This window comes from Physella acuta, unplaced genomic scaffold (genome assembly GCF_028476545.2).
Source record: "Physella acuta isolate Inbredline_101_S28 unplaced genomic scaffold, ASM2847654v3 ptg001411l, whole genome shotgun sequence".
Taxonomy (NCBI): domain Eukaryota; kingdom Metazoa; phylum Mollusca; class Gastropoda; family Physidae; genus Physella; species Physella acuta.
Window position 1 is genome coordinate 122,605 of NW_026732926.1, and position 7,394 is coordinate 129,998.

The following is a 7,394-nucleotide window of genomic DNA, read 5'->3' on the forward strand; positions in this document are numbered from 1 at the left end:
TTTAAAAATAGTCTTTCAGATATTTTTCTCATTAAGTAGTGAGGGTGTGCATGTGTGTGTGTGGGTGGGAGGGGGGAGGGGAAAGAAGGGTTAGCTCTACTATAGAGTCCTTGCATATGACGTCATGGATCCTTCATTATGTAAACATCCACCATCGCGGTGTACAGGTACGCTTTCAAAATGGCGATCTGTGCTGTGAAAGGTTGTGTTACTCAAAGTGGCAGATCTAAAGGGATTCCTTTATTTCGACTGCCAAGGGTTATATTAAACCAAGGTGATAGAGAACGTAGACGCTGTCAATTTTTAGCCAATATTTATCGAAATGGTATGAGTGAATCAGCGGCAAATAAAATGAGAATATATTCTCGACACTATGTTTTTGGTAGAGACAGTAAACAAAAAACTTCATTTAAATTAACAAAAGACAACTGTTAATAAAACAAATATGCTTGACCTTCATACATATTAATAGCAATAGACCAAAGTCAAAAGTATTAATAAAATTTAATTGGAATATTATTTAATATTTAGATCTAGAATCTAGCTCTAAATATAATCATGTTGTTAACGAAATTAAATCTATACTTAGAGTGACTGGCTACGCTAGGTAGACATAGGATCTAGAATTTACTTATTTAATTGAATTTAATTACAAAATTAATAAAATTTAATTAGCCTACCAAATTTAGACCTAGATCTATATTCGATTTATAATACACCAATAATTAAAAAATAAAAAATAGGCCTAATAATAAAAAAATTATTGTCTCAAAGATCATTTTATTTAGCAAACGAAAATATGTGAAATTGAAATAGATTGTATGACTTAGATCTAGAATCTGCTACTTAAGTTAAATTTTAAAAGTAGTTAATATTTTTGTTGTAGTAGACTTTAATAAATTATTAAGACCTACCTACTATGTGTCTAATTACAGTATTATGTAACTGATACTGGACTGATCCGAGTTTAGTTAAATTTAGAAGCAGATCAGTGGTACTGATTTCCCCTTTGTTTTCCTGCTGGGCCCTGAGGGTAATAAATTACATAAGAGATGCTATCTCTGGTTGGCTGAGATCTAAGAGCAGCAATCCATGTTACCTACTAAGATATCACGTTTTATGATGGGTAAGAAACAAGTGGGGGCTCGTTGTGAAGTATCGTGGAGGTGAGAAATTTTGAAGGGAGGGCAGTGGTACTGATTCCTCTTTGGTCTCCGTCCTGCTGGTGGTCATAAATTACATAACATACCATCTCTGCTGGGCTGAGAACAATAATCCATGTTACCTACAAAGAGATGAAGTTTTATTGTGGGCTAGAAAAAGGTGGGGGCTGGGTATTATGTAGGTAAGACATTTTAAGGGGGGGAGCATCGGTATATTGTTTCTGGTCTGCTGGACCATGAGGGTAATAAATTAAATAACAACATGCTACACGGATAGGCTGAGATCTAAGAACAGCAGTGGTTGTTACCTCAGAAGTAGATAAGCAGTTTTATTGAAGGTTTTGTAGGGGTTATGTGGTCTCACGTTTGTTACTGTAATGTAGATCTATTGCTACTAGTTAGGGGTTATGTGGTCTCACGTTTGTTACTGTACTGTAGATCTATTGCTACTAGTTAGGGGTTGTGTAACACTTGTTGACGCTAGTCACAGTTTTATTCCCCTTCAATGTGCTAAAGACAGAGATCTAGATCAAGGTTTACAGATGCCGCATTAACAGGTTTATTTACCTAAAAGACGTACTTTAGAATTGCGTTTTAATTATCGTAATCTATTTTTGGCCATGTCTACGCTTATCATTTATTGACTAAGGAGACATAGGCGTGTCTGGTTATCAACTGATCGTGTGCTGTCAACACAACGTCGGTCAAGGCTGCACACTTCACAGCTGATAGCGAGGTGTGATCAAACAAATGGCCTCTAGACACCCGTATCTAGCGTGATACACCTTTAATACCACGTGATACACCTTAAATACCACGTGAAAGTTGGCGGAGTGACCTAGATCAGTGTAACATGTTCTTACATTGAGCGTAGTCACTAGTCAGCACTAACCCTAACATTGTTGAATGGAGTCAGCACTAACCCTAACATTGTTGAATGGAGTCAGCACTAACCCTAACATTGTTGAATGGAGTCAGCACTAACCCTAACATTGTTGAATGGAGTCAGCACTAACTATAATACTATATATATATATACAGTGTTTCTTCCAGACATTTTTCTCCGGGGGGGGCACTTGAAATCTTCAGGGGGGCGGTAAACTTTCTTCGGGGGGGCGGACACTGTTAAAAGTATATATTTTCTATATAAATTATATAAATTTCATTTCGTTCGGGGGGGCGGTAAAAAATTTTCGGGGGGGGGGGGGGGCTTCGCCCCCCCGAAGAGATGCCTGGAAGAAACTCTGTATATATATATATATATATATATATATATATATATATATATATATATATATATATATATATATATATATATATATATATATATATGGGTAGGTGGGTAAGTGGGTGGGTAGGTTGTTAGGTGGGTATGTGGGTAAATGTATGTGTTTGGGTAGTTAGGTAGGTGGTTGGGTGTTTGTGTAGATGAAATAGATTATGCACATTTCCATTTTGCTAGCTTAGTAACAGTGTTACAAAACTCGAAATTTCAAACTGGTTTGGCGTAAGGTTACTTCATTGATCCTGTTGAGCCCTACATTACATAGTTAATCAGTTTAACAATGTAGGTGCCATTGGAGTAGGTGTAAGTCAAAGCCTGATGTTATTATAAAAATTCATCTCTTTTTGTTTCTTTATAAAAAGGTTATGGACGGTTTTTTAATTAAGGTCTTTTACTGAAATGTTTACCGGACGAATGCAAAATGATATAAACAACCATAGCTCTTCTGTTAAATAGGCTACATAGAGTGTTTCTTCCAGACATTTTTCTCCGGGGGGGGGGGGGGGGGGGGCGGACACTAGTAAAAGAGATGCCTGGAAGAAACTCTGGCTACATGCTGCCCATTATGCTGTTCAGTAGCCTACATGTTTTGGTTGGGGTTAGGATTGTTACATATAAGCAGGGGTGCCACTCATTTTCTAAGTGAATCCTGAAAATGAATCCCAAAATTTTACCAATCCTGAAACTAAAATTTGAAATTTTTGAAACCCTGAAACTTAATTTCGCACGGAATTTCAAAATAAAATGGACTATTATTTCATTATTTTTTTGAGACATTTGATTCATATTATGTTCAATTTACATTCCTTTAAAATGGATTCATTTTCTTTGTAACAAGCTTGAAATAAAAATTAATCTTTAAAGGATTGTGCTTACAACAAAATTAGTTTACAATGTTAGTCCCACCCATCTCTAGGCCTGATTGTAGGAAAAAAAGTCACAGGAAAAAAAAACACAGGAAAAAAAAACACAGAAAAAAAGTCACAGGAAAAAAAGTCACAGGAAAAAAAGTCACAAATATATATTTGCATGATATTTGTTAATACTTTTATGTATTAAATATTTAGAGAGTGCAAATTAACTTAGGATTAATTAAATGTAATGTAATGTGTGTAGGCTGTATACGCATAGGAATTTTTATAATTCATCTAAAAATATTTATTATGAAGTATGTAGATTGTAATTATTTTAAACTAAAGATTAGTAGCATTTAATAGAATGCTCCAAAGTCCACGGTTTTCATCGTGTTTTTTTTTTTAAATACCAATATTAAATTACTGTGAAATGGTAAGTTCATCTGACTTGCTGCCCTCAACTCATGGCAACAATAGTTATGTTTAGTTCAACCACCTTTACTGCCCACATTTATCACGCTCATTACATAACAAAACTTAGGATCAAAACAGAAAGCCGACAAGGTTCAAAGGCTGTCATTGACGCGTAACGTCAACAACACAAAATATGTTCGGACAAATACCTACTGAGGAGAGGCCGACCAGAGAATAGCCTAAGGCAAAATTTGCCTAAATTTCTTTTATAATTAACTTTTCTACCGCGTATTTAACTAAATACGTAACAAGTTGAGATTGTTGTGTAAATTATCTTAGAGTATTTTTACTTACAATTGTTATAAATCATAATGCTTTTAACGTCTATAAATAATTTATGCTATCAAAAAATACAACCCACAACAATAAACATACAAAATTTTACAATTCTTAACAAATTAATAAAAATATTTCTAAAAAAGATTTTTGTGACTTTTTTCTGTGACTTTATTTCTGTGACTTTTTTTCCGATAAAATTTTTCCACTGTGACTTTTTTTCTGTGACTTTTTTTCCTAGCAAAAACTGTGACTTTTTTTCTGTGTTTTTTTTTCCTGTGACTTTTTTTCCGTTTACCCTAGGCCTACCCCATAATGTGCTATTGTAGAACTCCCCCCCCCCCCTCCCAGCCAGCTTTTATAACATTACTGTATTTAATTTTTGAGAACTTCCTAGCTTGATTTAAAGTGTGTAGTCAGCCAATTGCTAACCTCTATGTCTTGTTATTGAATAATAAGCGCACTATATGCAGACCCCTAATAAGATTGTCACTGTATTAAAATACAGGGTTGAATTACTGTAGCTATTCAAGGCTTTAATTATTAACAGCCACAACAAAAACCTAAAACCCTGTTTTCCCAATCAACCGCCAATGGGGTCATCCATAAATGATGTCACGCTTTTTTGACGATTCTTACCTCCCACCTCCCCTCGGTCACATATCTGTCACAAAAAGCCAGACCCCGCCCTCTAAAATGACGTCACACCTCAGCCTACACCCCCCCCCACCCCTAAAAATTGCAGTCGAATTTTTCTTAAAATACAATATTTTCCAAAAATCTTGTCTGACCTCTGTCCACATAGAGTATTTTAATCAATTCCTATTACACTTTATTGAAACAATATTCTAAAACGCGAAATAACGGCTAAAATTCGTTTTCTAACATAGCTTTTGGATAATGCAAAAGTGTGATGTCACACCATCTGAACCCCTCCCCCTCATGACAAAATTACGAACCCCCCTCCCCTTACGAGTGTGACGTCATTTATGAACGACCCCAACGCCCCCACCATTGATATACATGATGACGTGAAGAAATATCGTGGAAGTTTTAAGTCCATATCGCGGAATAACAGAATTAAGTTAATTTTAAAAATAATTTTAGAAGTAACTACGCTAGTAATACTCATGTCAGAGATGTAGCCGCCCGACTAAGTGAAAAGCTGATTTTTTTTTACAAGCGGTTGGGAGGGGGCAGTGATAGCGGCTATTTTCTCAGAAACGGTACTTCAAGGTTTTTTAAACATTTCAATGACGTTTTACCAAAGTAAAAAAAACAATTAGATGTAGACCCTGCTAGATTGTGTAACTAAATTATAGCAGGCCTACATATTTTGTTTAATGATATAAAACGATGCAGTTCTAGTTTTTTTTTCTTGAATCTAGAAGTAGGCCCTTATTAAAAATAACCACGTTAAAATTAAACAGCGCTTGTACTTGTAGAACTGCCTTGACCGAGAGATACGACTCAGACTGTGCTTGTGTGGTCTCGTGACGTAGGTCTTACGGTTAGCGCGACCTTGAAGAAGCGGGTAAGAGGTGGTAAAAATACATAAAATAGTCCTTTAAATAGTTTTTTTCTTTTCTTTTGGTAATACCAAATACAAATTTTTTTTTTGTTGATCGGAGCAAAATCTTTCGGTTTTGTTTTTTTTAAAGACCATCGGCGATGCTAGTGAGCTTGATCTAGTACTTGTAGGCTTTAGTTGTTTTTATTACACAACCTAGTGGTATCCCATTGATGACATCACGTAAATAATGCGAGTTTTACCCCCAACCCATATCGTCATTAATAGCCAGACAACCACACCACGAATGACATCAAAAAGTTCCGTCTACAGCCTCACCCATCTGATACAGCCGATTTGTATTTGGTCCTTGGCGCACGCGTGAGTTTGTTGCTGACGTCATTTACTATTCATTTTTTTCGGAAAAGGCCATTAGCGGGAGTGTTGACGATAAAAACGATTTTTACAATGCCAAAATTTTCAAGCTTAAAATTTTAAAACGATCTAAATTTTTTTTTAAAATGCAAACCCGGAAATTTTCAAACTCAAATCTTGCGAATCCGGAAAGGGAAAAAAATATGATTCTCGAATCCGGAAATCCGGGATATCCCGGAAAAGTGGCACCCCTGTATAATAAGTATTCGCATAGATTTAGAGTAGCGTCCCTTTTGTTTACATGCTTTCATTACCCTTCAAACAATAGTCTATTTTAGTTATATTGAGATTAAAGAATGTAAATAAATAGTACACACAATTCAGTAGAATACGAACGATTGGGAGGGAAGTGACATATAGCGCAGGAAATTTAGAGGTTAGGTAGGGTATAATAAATGGTGGGGTAAGGGGTCCATTCTCTAATAGTCAGTCTATGTCTCTTTCGTACTTTCGTGTTGGTTTATTGTCGACCCACTAATTAAGGTTGTCGCAAAATGTTAACATATATGTAACATATGTCAATGAATTTTCATCAAAAAAAGATGTCTAGTGCAGTTTACGAAACTAACGAACTTCGCCGATATTTTTTAGGTGGGTAAGTGAGTAGGTGGGTATAAGGTAGGTAGGTGCGTCATGATGTGAAATAATATTAAATACATAATTGTTATTTTGGTGCGAATGAATGTTGGTGCGAGAGATATGACGAATGCATGTTTGATGACACGGATGAAAGAGAGTGAAGTTTTGCCATAGGAACGGGTTGTTATGGTATGCTAGCTAGGTAGTTCGCACTAGGGAGAATGTGAGAGATACTTCGTGTAATGTCGATATCAAGGATAGTTTTATGTTTATTTAATACGAGAATAGTAGTTGAATAATTATTGACCAAGAAAATAACAAGCATTGTGTAAAGCGATTATCGCCTGTATCGTGGTGATGGGAATGCACATGGTAGTGGTGCGCTTTAAATGGTAGTAGATCACGTGATCAAACACGACACTCTCACAGCAGCCCTAACAGTCATGTATAAATGTGTCATCTAGTCCATATGGTCTTTGTACTAAATTTCTCTTTTGCACATTTTTCGTTTTTTTCTGGTTGCGCATTTTTGTTTGCACTTTTTTCTGTGTGCCTTTTTTCCCCGTTGCGCTTCTTTCTGGTCACCATCCAAGATAATAAGATCTTTACCTGTGTATACAATTTTGTTCACCTAAATGAAACGGTACTGGTATTTCAGAAACCGGAAATAGAGTAAAGTAACACTTAGATTATTGTTGATCATTAAAAAAATTCAAATTTGTTCTAAGTAACTGAAGTAAGGTTAACTGTCAAAATATCTGTCAATTCTTCAGCACAATTACAATACTTCCTGTCTACTCTGTAAAGAGAAAGTAAAA